Genomic DNA, 14330 nt, shown 5'->3' with positions numbered 1-14330 from the left:
ATTCATTGATATCCCTAAATTTGAGCTATTATTTCTTCAAATATTACATCTCTTTCACTCTCTCTTTTTCTCCTTTTTTTTTTTTTTTTTGTGGTATGCGGGCCTCCCTCTGCTGCGGCCTCTCCCGTTGCGGAGCACAGGCTCCGGACGCGCAGGCTCAGTGGCCATGGCTCACGGGCCCAGCCGCTCCGCGGCACGTGGGATCCTCCCAGACCGGGGCGCGAACCCGGTTCCCCTGCATCGGCAGGCGGACGCGCAACCACTGCGCCACCAGGGAAGCCCTCTTTTTCTCTTTTTGAACCTCTAATGTAAAGGAATGCATGAACTTCTCACTCCACCCACCATACCTCAACCTTTCTTTCATATTTTCCATACCTTTGTCTCTGTGTGTTGCATTCTGGATAATTATTTCAGTTCTACTTGACAATTCATTATTCTCTCCATGGCTGCGCTAAACTGCTCAAGTTTATGATATTGTATCTCTCACTTCTAGAAGATCTATTGGCTCTTTTTCAAAAGTGTTTTGAGAAATTTGATTGTCCTTTGTCTCTTAATCATTTTAATACTCTCTTTTATTTCTTTTGACATATTAAACATTTGCTTTATACTTTTTAAATATACAATTTTACTAACATGTGATTTGTTTCATTTTTAAAAAAATACGAGTTCTTTGGTGCCTCATGTATAGGAATACTTTGAGGATTAAAATGTGTCCCTCCAAAAGAGCATTTTCATTTTCCTCTTCCAGGCCACAAGAGGATGCCATGAATCTGGAATCACTTTAAATTAGATTTTTGTCTCTGTGTTTAGTGGGCTATATACATGTTGTGAATTCACTGTTTTAACTCAAGTGAGAGGGAGCTTGTGGTTACTAAATATCAGGGGAGATTTCTTTTCTAATTCCCCTCAGAACCAAGGACAAAATAAGTCAATTATCTCTACCACCTCCTTCTGCAGAGCTGACTATTTAATATCTAGTTTATCTACTGGGCCATTTGCAGGGGTCTCTGATCTGCTCTCCAACACTCTTCAGAGCCCAGGACTTATCTCTTGTCCACCACCCATATGGCCTGGTAAAACCGGCTCTAACTTTTGGGGATAAATACATATGATGTTAGGAGCAAATAGAAGCTTTAGCACTCACTTCACTTATTCATCTAGGTAGGACATTCCTTATGGGTTATGACCCCAAGCAATTATTTTTATCTCCTACCATATCAAACATGTATTAAAATTACTAATGTTTGTGTGCTTAGATTTTTAGGCTTTCTATACTAGTAAGATTATTACTGAGCATCTAGTATGCTATATTATGTTTATTTTTCACTCTTAAATACACACATACACATACATAAACATATAGGTGGATCCCCACTATTGGAATTAGTTCCTATAGAAAGTTAAGGAGAATTTGTTTTTGCCCTTTGATTTTGTTTTTTTTTAATTGTGCTGGCTAACTTAGGCTTGATCTGCTAATATGTGACTTGAAATGTTTATTAATATGCAAAAACTAGTTCAAATAATATAAAAGAAAAGCTACCAAGCTCTTCAAACTGTGCACACACTAGGTAGTTAACTGGAAACATGAATTATAAGCTGACCAACCCCTAGTGAATCTTCAGGTAAAACACCTAGCCAAATTTCACACCCCATTCCAACATATATTTAAACTCAGCTGCAAGCCACACTAAAATAAAATTACCTCTGAAAGCTTTTAGAGGGAATATATTCAGTTAAAATAACACTTTAAGATTGAGTTTAGATCTTTAGTTTAGACTTTTATACTACATCAGCCTTTCCAACAAAGAGTGCTATTTTTAAAATTGTATTTAATTTGAAATGTTATTTATTAAGATGATAACCAAATCTTTTTATTTTCTGTCCACTTATCTGCATTTAGGTGCAAATATTTTACAATTTCTTTTTCTCAAACAAATCATTCCATGCCTTTCCTAGCTTTCCTCTTTTTTCCACATGGCAACTTATCCTCCTGCTGCAAGCAAGGTGTATAGCTTGCTGGCTTAGTTGCTGGCTAATTTTAGTGTGAATAAACTCTTAAACCTCAAATTTATTTATGCTATATTTTGTTTTGTCATTTCTTTTCCATTAGTGTAGAGAGCTCAATTCAATTAAGAAATAGAAGTAAAATGTCATTATTATGCATCTTGTCTTCACAGGCAAAAAAAAAAAAAGAGAGGGTAGGGGAAGAAACAGAAAACGTGGGACAAATAATGAGTACAATGTAATTCAACGTAAATGAACTAACATCTTCAGCTCGACGGGAAAGATTGTCAGACTAAAATAAGATAATAAAATTGAGTCATGGGTTTTTTCAAGAGACTCACCTAAAAAATAGGGTACAAAAAAGTTGAAAGTTAAAGAATAAAGATATAGGAGGAAAATTTATTCTAAAGCAAAATATTTGTAGTCAACACTTAGTTCAGATAAAATAGACTTTAAGGAAAAGACATTGTTACAGATATGATGTTACTAATCATTGGTAATTCAGCTCGGTGGGGTGTGCTTTCAGATTTTCCTTTGTTATCAAAGATAGGTGACCATGAGGAGAGAGACTTCTTTATTCTACTCTCTTCTTTTCTGTTCAGCATGCTTGAGCACTCCTCTCTTCCCTGGTTACAGATGTGATAAAATTTGACCTTGAAAGGAATGAAAAGCCTTTCATTAGGCTTTGACTAATATGTGGTATGTTTCCATCCAAAGTGTGGTTCTTGGACCAATAGCATTAATTTTATATGAGAACTTGTTAGAATAAAGAATTTTAGATCCAACCTCAGACTTACTGAATCAGAATCTATGTTTTATTAAGGCCTCTGGGTGGTTTGTAAACACATTAAAGTCTGAGAAGCACTGCTCTAATGCGTCTTTCCAGAGAATTCCGTTAATGTTGATAATAAAGTGAGATTTTTCCCTCTATTTTTCTTTTGTATTCTGTGAATATCATCTTCTTTGAGACTTTATAGAAAGTGATGATTTAGTTATTTCAAGAGCTGGAGGGTAATGTCTGCTACCTGAATGTGAATATTCCCCCAAATTGTACAATCAATAAGGAATGCAAATAAAATCACACATAATTCATATCAGCATTACCAGGAAACAGAGAATAACTATTGTAGAAAAATGATCACTAAATACTGACAGAAAAAAAATAAGTGGTTGAAAAGGAAGACAGGCAAGTAATGTCATATACATATATATATATATACATATATATAACTGTAGACTGAAATCAAAAGCAAAACAATGACACAGAACTATATTTAAAAATATAATCCAAGAAAGTAAGAGTTCAGAAATACCATCAACAAAATCTCAACCTATAAAGTTAGACAGCCTTTGGGAATTAAGTGTAATATTACCAAATTTTGTGTGTATATGGATTTTAATGTTTTGTCTCATCTTCCTCTGCCATCATTTTTCTCCTCCCTAGGTGCTTCTGGAATAACAGAACCCCAAAATGCTGGATTTCAGCTGTGACACAACTTACCAGCTGCAACATTTTTCAGACAGAAAGAAATAATCACTCTACTGCTATAAGTTTCTATCATTCTAGCTTCTATGCTTACTCTTTGATTGATTAGAGGCTTTTAATAAACAAGAGGTAAATTATATAAGTAAGATAAACCCATAGAATAAATGGGTGTAACAAACAAAATACTACACATGAAAGTGCTTTGAAAACCATAAAATGCCATAAAAATAAAACATATTTTTATAAATACAGCTAGCCCTATTGTCTAGGAATCACCAGATTTCCTCCTTGGGTTTTACTACTAACTCAAAAACCCAGGAAAACCAGGACACTGTTAAAATAGTTTAGCTCAGTTGTTATCTCCAGTTGCTGGCATACAATAGGCACTAAAAAATTTTGGTTGAAAGAAGTACTAAACAATAAAATATGCTCAACACATTCATTTGCCTTTAATTTAGAGACAATACGCTTGCAACCTCTTTCACTAGACGGGAGAATGCTCACAGTAGGGTAAAATTTTCTGTTCTCAAAACTTTCACAGCAATTACTTTCAGTACAGATTTTAACAGCAAAAAATAGCCTTTTAAAATCCAAGTAGGAGGGAAAATTGCAACTTAAAAGAGTTATTAAAGAAAATTTAAGGAAGATGAATAAAACTATGTGTTTACTATATAGTAACATAGGAAATTAGAATGTAGGCTCTAAATCGAGTTTAAATCATGGCTTCACCAGCTAGTAGCTATGTAACCTTGAGCAAGTTACCTATCACTTTGTACCTCAATTACACTCTTTGTAAACAGAAGGTGATGTAAATAATACACACCTCACTGGTTATTGTAAGGATTAAAAGATAATTCAGGCAAGTAAAGACCACTGGTTATCTACCCTTTATCTCTTTTCTCTCCCTTATTCCCAATTGGTGGTGGCGTTACAGTAATGTATCCACTTAAGAAAAAAAAAATGACTATATTTCCCACCCTTTCTTACAAAAACATGAGACCCACTTTAGGGTAATAAGATGTAAGACGTTTGGGGTTGGGGTTCTGAGCAGCTCCTTGAAAAGGAGGACTCTGACTCAGCTTGCCTGCACCTTTTATGCCCTCTGTTCTTCTTTCTTCTGTCTGGAAAGAGAATACGATGGCTGAAGCTGAAAGACGCATCTCGCAATCGAGAGAAGGAAAGAGGAGTTGCAGACACCTCAGATGTAATATGCTGACCCTGAATTAATATAAGCCACCACTTACCTTGGTACTTCTTGTCACATGAGAAAAACAAGCCCTCATCACTTTTAGCTATGTTTCTGTTTTATGTAGCTGAATGCAAATATACTTGATAAAACTTTTAACATGGTGCCTGGATATAGTAAGCATGTGATAAATGTTAGATTTTATTATTAATAATAAAGAGTTATAATTTACATACATTTAATGCTGGTGCAAATATACATTTCTGGAAAATTATTTGCCTTTGTTATCTTCATCTGATTAACTTTTACTTTAAGAGTGATTCTAATTTTAAAAAAAATCAAAAACTATCTGAGACCCTTACCTCCCAAAACCTAAAATAAGGTATCATAATAATTGATACTCATCATTGAACATTTAATTTAACCCAGGACCTACCAAAATGTTCTATATACACCTTCACTCCTAATCTACACAACAACCTTCACAGGAAGGTATAGTATAATCTCCCTTTTACTGGGGTGGGAACGAAAACTCAAATGTTAAGTAATTTCCTCAAGGCCACGTTTCTATTAAGAAGCGTTATTAAATTTCTTGTAAGACTGACTCCAAAGCTCATCTTCTTAATGATCACATATTAATGATTACAGTCAATTAGAAATTATTTTGGTTAGGGATAATACATAAAGGCAAAACAAAATATGAAAAGGGCACATTGTGTCAAGGAACTACTGGAAAGTCCTGCTTTGCGGGATGGAAGGGTTCAGAGCCATCCTTCACATACAGTTGTTTCTGGGAAAAAGGTGAATGTGATTAACTGTTTCCCTGGAAAGGATAGTTGCAGTTTTAGACTATTCCATTCCCAGGAAGTAATCATGTCAATAAAAACAACAAGGAGTGGGAGGGAGTTAAAAAGCTTGAGAAAGTCTTGGAAATCTTTCTTTCTCTTCTGGTCCTCAAATGTTAGTGTGCCTCAGAATTGTTTGGAGGGCTTGCTAAAACACAGAGTGCTGGCCTCCACCCCCAGATTTTCTGGGTCAGTAAGTCTGCGGTAAAGTCTGAGAACTTGTGTTTCTAATATCCCATGTGACATTGATGGTGCTAGAAGAGCAGGTAGGAGGATAGAGAGTGAGCTGGTGCAGGTGGGGATTTAAAATATGGTGACCCAGGCAGGCCCTTAACATTTAAGTTAAGACTTGGTGGGAGGTGGTGGGTAGTGGTCCACACTGCTTAGACTTTAGGAACAACTTAAGGAAGAAAACTTCACCAGTAGAGGGCTAAGAAATCTCCATAAGTAATGAGTGAGTGATTAATACATAATCTCATGCATAAATAAAAGCAACATTGTTCGAAAAACTGCTTTGACTGATGTCTGTTTCTTAGAGTTCTGAATCATTTAATCAAGATTCTCCAACAGAAACTGTTAATTAATTTAGGGGCTGCAAGGAGAAAAATTCTTTGGCAAGAAGTTCCCATAAAACAAGTATATTATCAAAATTATACTACCATAACCATTATGAATAGATTAATTTTTAACTGCTTTTTAAATATTCATTTTTACTATAGGTTCATAAGCTGTTTCTAAAATCATGGCTTAACTTTGATAATACCTCACTCTGCTAGAGCTGAGAATATTGTTGAGGAGCTATATATCACCTTATGCAAAAAGGAGGTTGTTACTATCCAAGGATGTTAAGATAGGATTTTAAGATTTTTAACAAAGGAAGAACTTCAGGCCACTTTCTCTCTCAACTGATAGACAATTTCTGAGTCAAAGACAAATAAAAAATTAAAAAACTAAAAACAGCTGATGTCTGAGAAGATGTATGACAGCTGAGAATGCAGGATGAGAGGCAGAACAAAGAAAGTAAATAGCTCTCAAAGGCACTAGATGGAGAATCCAATATGCTTAACTTAATCTCCTAGAAAGTGTTTACTTCCTCAACTTGTTCTAAGATTTCAGCTTCCTGACCTCTCAGCTACAGGTTCATCTTGGCCCCATCCTTGAACCAGTTCTTATTTGAGTTCAGAACCAGTTATTCTCTCACTCAGCATGGAGGCATCCTTATTCCTTGTCCATTAGTCTTGCACTAACAGAGTTCTTTGACTTATCGTATGTCTGAGCAGAATCTTCACAATTTTAGCAATGCCTCAGTTTTTGTAGAATTGTTCAGTGTTTTTTTTTTTTGGTGGTCCACCTTGCTTTTGCAGTCCTGATGGCAGGGTTTTTACTTGTGAATCCCAGCCCAGGGGCTGGGACCTACTATCTATGGATAGATCAGCTTAATTTTGACATTATGCTTGCCTAGATTCGAAAATATTCAAGAATTAAGAATCCTAAAAATATCAATTTTTTTATATCTCCTGCCAGCCAGGTGTTGGAATATCATCTACTAAATAAAAGAAAACCTAAGTTTAGGGATGAGAAAATGAGAGACAGTAATCCTTTAATATTATGTACATTATGAAGAATGTTATGACTAGCTGTGATTGTGGAAACTACTAGAACAGTTGTGCATCCATCATAAGCAGGCCCACAATAGAAATAGTCCCTTCTTGATTAATCACTCTGCAATCAGATCCCATCACCCAGAGCCATCATTGTTGGGCAGAACATGTCTGTTCTGGCAGGATCTAGACTGGAATGAAGACACTAAAGCAGACCATGGGGTAGAACCTCACCACCCTGCCCTGAGGTGAGGCATAGCTTTGGGAAAAGGTAGAATAGAGCTGGGAATGGGGATACTAATGAGAATTCACACTTGCAAAAAGTCAGGTACTTTACATTTTATTTAACAATCACAAAGCTTTACGAGGTAGAATTATGCCAGGCATTGTGTGTTCCTCAAAGTAACACTAGAGGGAAGGTACTTATCTGTCTATCTACCCACCCATCCCTAGTTCCTGACACAGAGCTCCTAAACTCTTGTACATATGGGCACTAGGAAAATCTTTTATTCTAGTATTTAGTCTTTGACTCTTATTCCTGACACAGAGCTCCTAAGACCTTTGTAATTTCCTCAATGATAGGAGCATCTGACACAGAGTTCCTATATTCTTGGAATTTCCTGATTCTAGGAATGTCTCTTGTTCTGATGAGATAATTCTTGGTGGGCTCCAGGATGCAGCTGGTCACCAGAAATGCCAGGCCATGATTAGAAGCTTGGAAGTTTCATCTCCATCCCCCTATTCTATGGAGAGGGGAGAGGAGCTGGAAATGAAGTTAATAACTGACCATGCCTCTGTGACGAAGCCTCCATAAAAAGGGGTTTAGAGAGCTCCCAGGTTGATGAACACATCTACACGCCAAGGGGGTGGTGCACGCCAACTCTATGGGGACAGAATCTCCTGCTCTTGGGACACTTCCAGACTTCACCTTATGTATCTCTCCATCTGGCTGTTCATCTGTATGCTTTTTCATATCCTTTATTGTATAATAAATCCATACGTGTTTCCCTGAGTTCTGTGAGCGAAGGACAGAATCCAAGGAGAGGGTCATGGGAACCCTGATTTGCAGCTAATTTGGGCAGAAGCTGTAAGTAACTTGGGAACCTACTACTTGTGATTGGCATCTGAAGTGGGAGTGAGCAATCTTATGGGACTGAACCCTTAAGCTGTAGGGTCTGCAACTAACTCTGGTTAGTGTCAGAATTGAACTGAATTGCCAGACACCCATCTGGTATCAAAGAACTGGTTGGTGCGGGAAAAACTCCCACGTACCTGGTGTTAGAAGTATTGTATGTGAGAGTAAAGGAGAAACAGGGAGTTTTTCCTGTAGTGCTAATATTGTATTTGAAATAGAGGGGAAAAAAATCATGCTCAGAAAGACCTCCCACTTGTCCTCAGTCATGGGGACAGTAAGCCAGCATGCGATACAAGTGAAACTGCTTGAATTCCTTCCTTGAAGTCCTTCCTCTTCCCTCCCCTCACCCTTTCATCCTCTCCCCCCTCTTCTTTTTGTCCAATAGTCATCCCATTCTGCTGATTGTGCCTCCTAACATTCTCAGACATCTATCTGATTTTCCCTATTACTATTACGACAGAATTGATCCTTTATCACTTCCCTCCCGAATATGAAGTATGATCTCTCAATGAACCACCCACTTTCACGGTTCCATATGCTGTTATGCTCTTTGTTCCATCTATAAAAAGCCTCTTCATCTGGTTCCATAGCACTTGTCAAGATTTTCCCCAAAGGGAAAATTAAACTTTACATGAATTGCCTAGACAGAAAGGCACTTTATCTTCTCTTCTCCGATTGAATTTAGTACTTCTCTATAATTTATAGGACTTATCATATTGCTATAATTAATTTCTCCATTAAACTCTGATTCTGCTTTTCCCCCACGGGACTCTAGATCCCTCAAAGCCATATACTATGTCCTAATCATTTTTGTATTTTCAGTAATTATGACTGCTTCTGGTGCATGTAGTTTTTCAATAAATATTTGAAGAATGGAAAAATGGACAGATGAATAAATGAGAGGCAGTATAGCACAATTAGGTATAATTTGGGGGCCAAACAGACCTGGGTTTGAGACCCAGCTCTGCCATGTGACTTTGGATAAGTCACTTAACCCCTTTAAATTTTAGTCCCTTAATCTATAAAATCTGTAAAATTGGGAAAATGGTCCTACCTAACTCATAGGGGATAGTAAAGATTAAATTAAATAATGCATATAAAGCACATAACACAATCCTGGCATGTAAAAAGTGTTAAATGTTGCTATTTTTTATTATGAATCAGAACAACTTCGCTCAGGTAACAAATATATTACAAATGTGCAGATGGAACAAAAATCACTGAAGTGGGAGGGAGCGTCTCTGGAAGAAGAGGAACTCAAAACTTTCTTTGGGAAGAGAAAGGAAGACAATTTGGAGAATAGATGACATCTGGAAAGGTCATCTGAGGCTCTGCAATTTAAGTATATTACTCAATATCACTGTTTTAAGCCCTTTTTAAACAGTCCATTGGAAATGACATTGAGTTGAGACATTGCTTTTATTGTCTAAATAATCAAGGTTGTCCTCTGGTGGCAAACGAAGCCAAAAAGAAAGAGCTCTGAATTTTGTCATAAATAGTATTCCCCTCTCTAAACAGCTCTGACATTAAGCATTCCAGAGAATTTGATCTTTATGAGAACCAAATAGAGATACGTGACATTTTATTCCTGTTTTCCACAATATTTTTATACGTATTATGATTAAACTTTCAGAGCCATTGGAATATGTTTTGCTGGCCTAATTGCCAACATGGTTGCAAGTCATTTGTGAGTAAAATTATGCCAAATGTCTTCAACCATTTTACATCCCGAAGCTGCATTTACAAGGATAAGAATATTTATAGCTACCCTCTATTCTAAATACATTATAAACCTAAAGCCTTCACAGTTAATAATGATGATGACAGCTAAGAAATGAGCAACAAAACTTAAGCTCATTATCTCCATTTCTTTCCTCTAACCTATGAGTCAATATTTACTTTATATTAAGTATGCATTCATTTCCTGCTTTTCACTCATCTGTCTATTTCTGACACATCTATTCCTGCTCTGAGAATTTTCATGGTGCAATGTCTTCTATGACATTCTGATGAGAATGGATGTGCCTGGTTTTGGCAATGGGTCAACTTTGAATTCAGGAATGTAAGAATGTGACTAATTAGCATTATTATATTTTAGAACAATGTTCCCCAGCATCGTCGCAGGTAATGATTTTTAAAAAATGGCTTTCCCTTAAAAAACACACGTACATACACATTTCAAGAACTAGTCAGTTCTCTTCATGAATTTTTTCCCTAAATAAAAGACCGTTTTTTCCATGTTTCATTATCTGTTAGGTGTCTCTATAAGATGCTCAAGATTATAGGGACACTATGCTCACTAGAGAACCCAGCGCCAATCCAAATTACCACAGTCCAATCATCAGCCTATATTAACCAGTGTAGAGTGAGTCTCACTTAAAGAAGGTCAGCTACATTATCCTCTGTAAATATCACTCTGTGACACCACATAATATAGGGCAAATAAGTCACTTCTTAACCCATATTTTAGCTCTTAAAACGTATTTCTCACAAATGGAGTCTATATTCAATGAGTCAGTAAAAGAATCAGAATAATCTTAATGTAGTGCGAATGGAAATTGATACAGCCACTATGGAGAACAGTATGGAGGTTCCTTAAAAAACTAAAAATAGAACTACCATATGACCCAGCAATCCAACTACTGGGCATATACCCTGAGAAAACCATAATTCAAAAAGAGTCATGTACCACGATGTTCACTGCAGCACTATTTACAATAGACAGGACATGGAAGCAACCTCAGTGTCCATCAACAGATGAAAGGATAAAGAAGATGTGGCACATATATACAATGGAATACTACTCAGCCATAAAAAGAAATGTAATTGAGTTATTTGTAGTAAGATGGATGGAACTAGAGTCTGTCATACAGAGTGAGGTAAGTCAGAAAGAGAAAAACAAATACCGTATACTAACACATATATATGGAATCTAAAAAAAAAAAAAAAGTTCTGATGAACCTAGGGGCAGGACAGGAATAAAGACACAGAGGTAGAGAATGGAATTGAGGACACGGGGAGTGGAAACGGTAAGCTGGGACAAAGTGAGAGAGTAGCACTGACATATATACACTACCAAATGTAAAATAGATAGCTAGTGGGAAGCAGCCGCATAGAACAGGGAGATCAGCTCGGTGGTTTGTGACCACTTAGAGGGGTGAGATAGGGAGAGTGGGAGGGAGACACAAGAGGGAGGGGATATGGGGATATATGTATACATATAGCTGATTCACTTTGTTATACAGCAGAAACTAACACAACATTGTAAAACAATTATACTCCAATAAAGATGTTAAAAAAAATAATATGGTTATATCTGTAAGTGCCAAAAACGTATCTGGTAGAATTCAGCAGCCAATTCTATGTTTATTAATGTAAAAACATAATGTCATTTACTATAAAGCAGATCTAGCTGCTGAAATTTTAATGAGATACACATAAACTAAACTCTCAAACAATTACTAAAAGAAAAAATCTTAATATAAATAGGTATACTGCATTGTGAATAAAAGCAACAAATACTAACGGTTTGATTAAACTTTCAGCTTTCTAGAAATCTTTGTGTGTCACAAAATTACAAATTCCTTGACTTTTAGTTATCTTCAATAATGAATAAATGAGAATATATCTGAGCGTGAATATAAATGAGAGAAAAAATGAGAGTATTAAAAACCATGAATAATACAAAATTAGTTTAAATTAGGTATAGACACACAGATTCCCTGCCCACTTGTATTTACTAATTGGCCCTTACCACAATTTTCTCTTCTACCACAACATTCTTTAAGTGGGCATTGTTTACACACACAGAGTTTTTGCTCCTATGCTCTTCCCTGGACCAACTCAACACTGCTTAGGCACAGCACAAACAGAATTATATTATCCCTACTATGTCTCCCAGCAACTCCTAAAATTCTGCCAAACTAGACATTAAATCAGCTTTGGGAAGATGAAAATGCTTAATATTCTGTAACTTAAATAAACTAATTGTATTTAATCCAGAATTTTATGTAAATATTTTCAGCCCCAGAAACCTTTAATTAGCATATTTTCATTTGATAGTTCAGAAAACTGAAGCTCATAAAGATGTTAAGTGGTCACCTAAGTGGTGCCTCACATCAGCATCTTGCAGTAATTTAGAAATATTGAATAAATAGTACTTCCCTAATATTAATAAGAGGGGGTTGCTGAAAGTATCTTGACATAAAAGCTATCCTGCAAGATAAATGAACAACCTATTTCCTACGGTGTTTGGAAACATGCAAATCTAGTTAATTCTAGATGCAATTTTAAATGAATAGCAATAAATAACATCTGCAGCTAAAATGCAGTATTTACTATGTGTCAAGCTCAGTTCAAAATATTTTTTTATTACTTCATTTAATCTTTGTGTCATGCTTGAATGGTAAGTATTATTATCTTCCTCCTTTCACACAGGTGGAACTGAGGCACAGAGGGTTAGGTCACCCAGGTCACCAAGTCAGCAGGGAAGGCAATCTGCTTCAGAGTCTGCACACTTAACTGCCGTAATACGGTGTGGCACCAATGGATGATTTTTATTTCTTTAATCTGCAGATGTCAAAAAGTATATCTACTCCAAGGGTTAGACACTGACAAAGGATTGTCACATGATGTCTGTTAAATATTAGAATGGATCACATCACTATCAGGAAAGAAATCTAAGAACAAGAAGGATACTTGTAAAATGATACAGCTAAGGAAACCTAGGGAAACAACTGCAGACAGATTACCAGTTGAGAAACCAGACTAAGTCTCCTTTAAACAATGGTGTCAGTCAGACAGTAAGCCTAAGAGGCAGAAAAGCAAGTAGCACTGGCCCCTGCAAATAACAGCTGTGGGCAAAAATACTGATAGATATGCATGGATCTCTTCAGGCACCTCCATGCTCCTGGCCGACATGAACATGAGTAATGTACCCATGCAAGGCTTGTCCAGGCACATGTATGTCCCTGTGAGTACTGGGAGGAGATTGTAAAATTATTGCTAGAGATTAAACCTGGATTAATATCTGAAACAATGAACAGAGAATTCAGATTATATATTTATCTTGTGACCAGAATTAAGTAAATCTTATCATAGCTATGTAATCAGGGAAAAACTAACTCAGGAGAAGTTCAGTAAATACTTGAATAAACTGCCAAACTGATCAAAGAATGAATCATTTAGCAACATGATGAGTTTTGATTAAATATTTGTAAACCAAGCTCTAATTCTTTAATTTGGTGACTGTTTTTTCTATTTCAGATAATAGTTTATTCATTCTTTAGCCTATTGCATACTAGCTAGTAAAGAGAGTCAGATTACTCAAAAAGTAGAGGGTACTCCAAGCTTCCACAGGAAGGATCAAGATACCAGCATACATCAGCTTTTAGGGAAGAGAATACCTAATAAAAACCTGGTACTTCCTTATTCTCTGGATAGACGAGGCACATTGCTTCAACCAATTAATACACTTGTGGCATCTAAGAAAAAGTCTATTCCATTTAAGAAAGAGTTATCAAGATGCTAAAGAAGAATAAATTCCTAAAATCATATCTAGCATGTGGTTATTTTGAAAACCACTTATTAACATAGGCAGAACACACTATGACATAAATCACAGCAAGACCCTTTTTGACTCACCTCCTAGAGAAACGGAAATAAAAACAAAAATAAACAAATGGGACCAAATGAAACTTAAAAGCTTTTGCACAGCAAAGGAAACCATAAACAAGACCAAAAGACAACCCTCAGAATGGGAGAAAATATTTGCAAATGAAGCAACTGACAAAGGATTAATCTCCAAAATTTACAAGCAGCTCATGCAGCTCAATATCAAAAAAACAAACAACCCAATCCAAAAATGGGCAGACCTAAATAGACATTTCTCCAAAGAAGGTATACAGATTGACAACAAACATGTGAAAGAATGCTCAACATCATTAATCATTAGAGAAATGCACATCAAAACTACAATGAGATATCATCTCACACCAGTCAGAATGGCCATCATCAAAAAATCTACAAACAATAAATGCAGGAGAGGGTGTGGAGAAAAGGGAACCCTCTTGCA

At 36.2% G+C, this 14330-nt stretch overlaps 1 protein-coding gene across 5 annotated transcripts in view; it reads right to left on the bottom strand.

Moving 5' to 3' along the window:
* Window positions 1–14330, bottom strand: part of NOX4 (NADPH oxidase 4) — a 159940-nt gene that overhangs the window by 24247 nt on the left and 121363 nt on the right. The gene's annotated exons all lie outside the window — the stretch shown is intronic.

The sequence above is a fragment of the Physeter macrocephalus genome, chromosome 16 (assembly GCF_002837175.3).
Source record: "Physeter macrocephalus isolate SW-GA chromosome 16, ASM283717v5, whole genome shotgun sequence".
Lineage (NCBI taxonomy): Eukaryota > Metazoa > Chordata > Mammalia > Artiodactyla > Physeteridae > Physeter > Physeter macrocephalus.
This window is presented reverse-complemented; position numbering and strand designations above follow the sequence as displayed.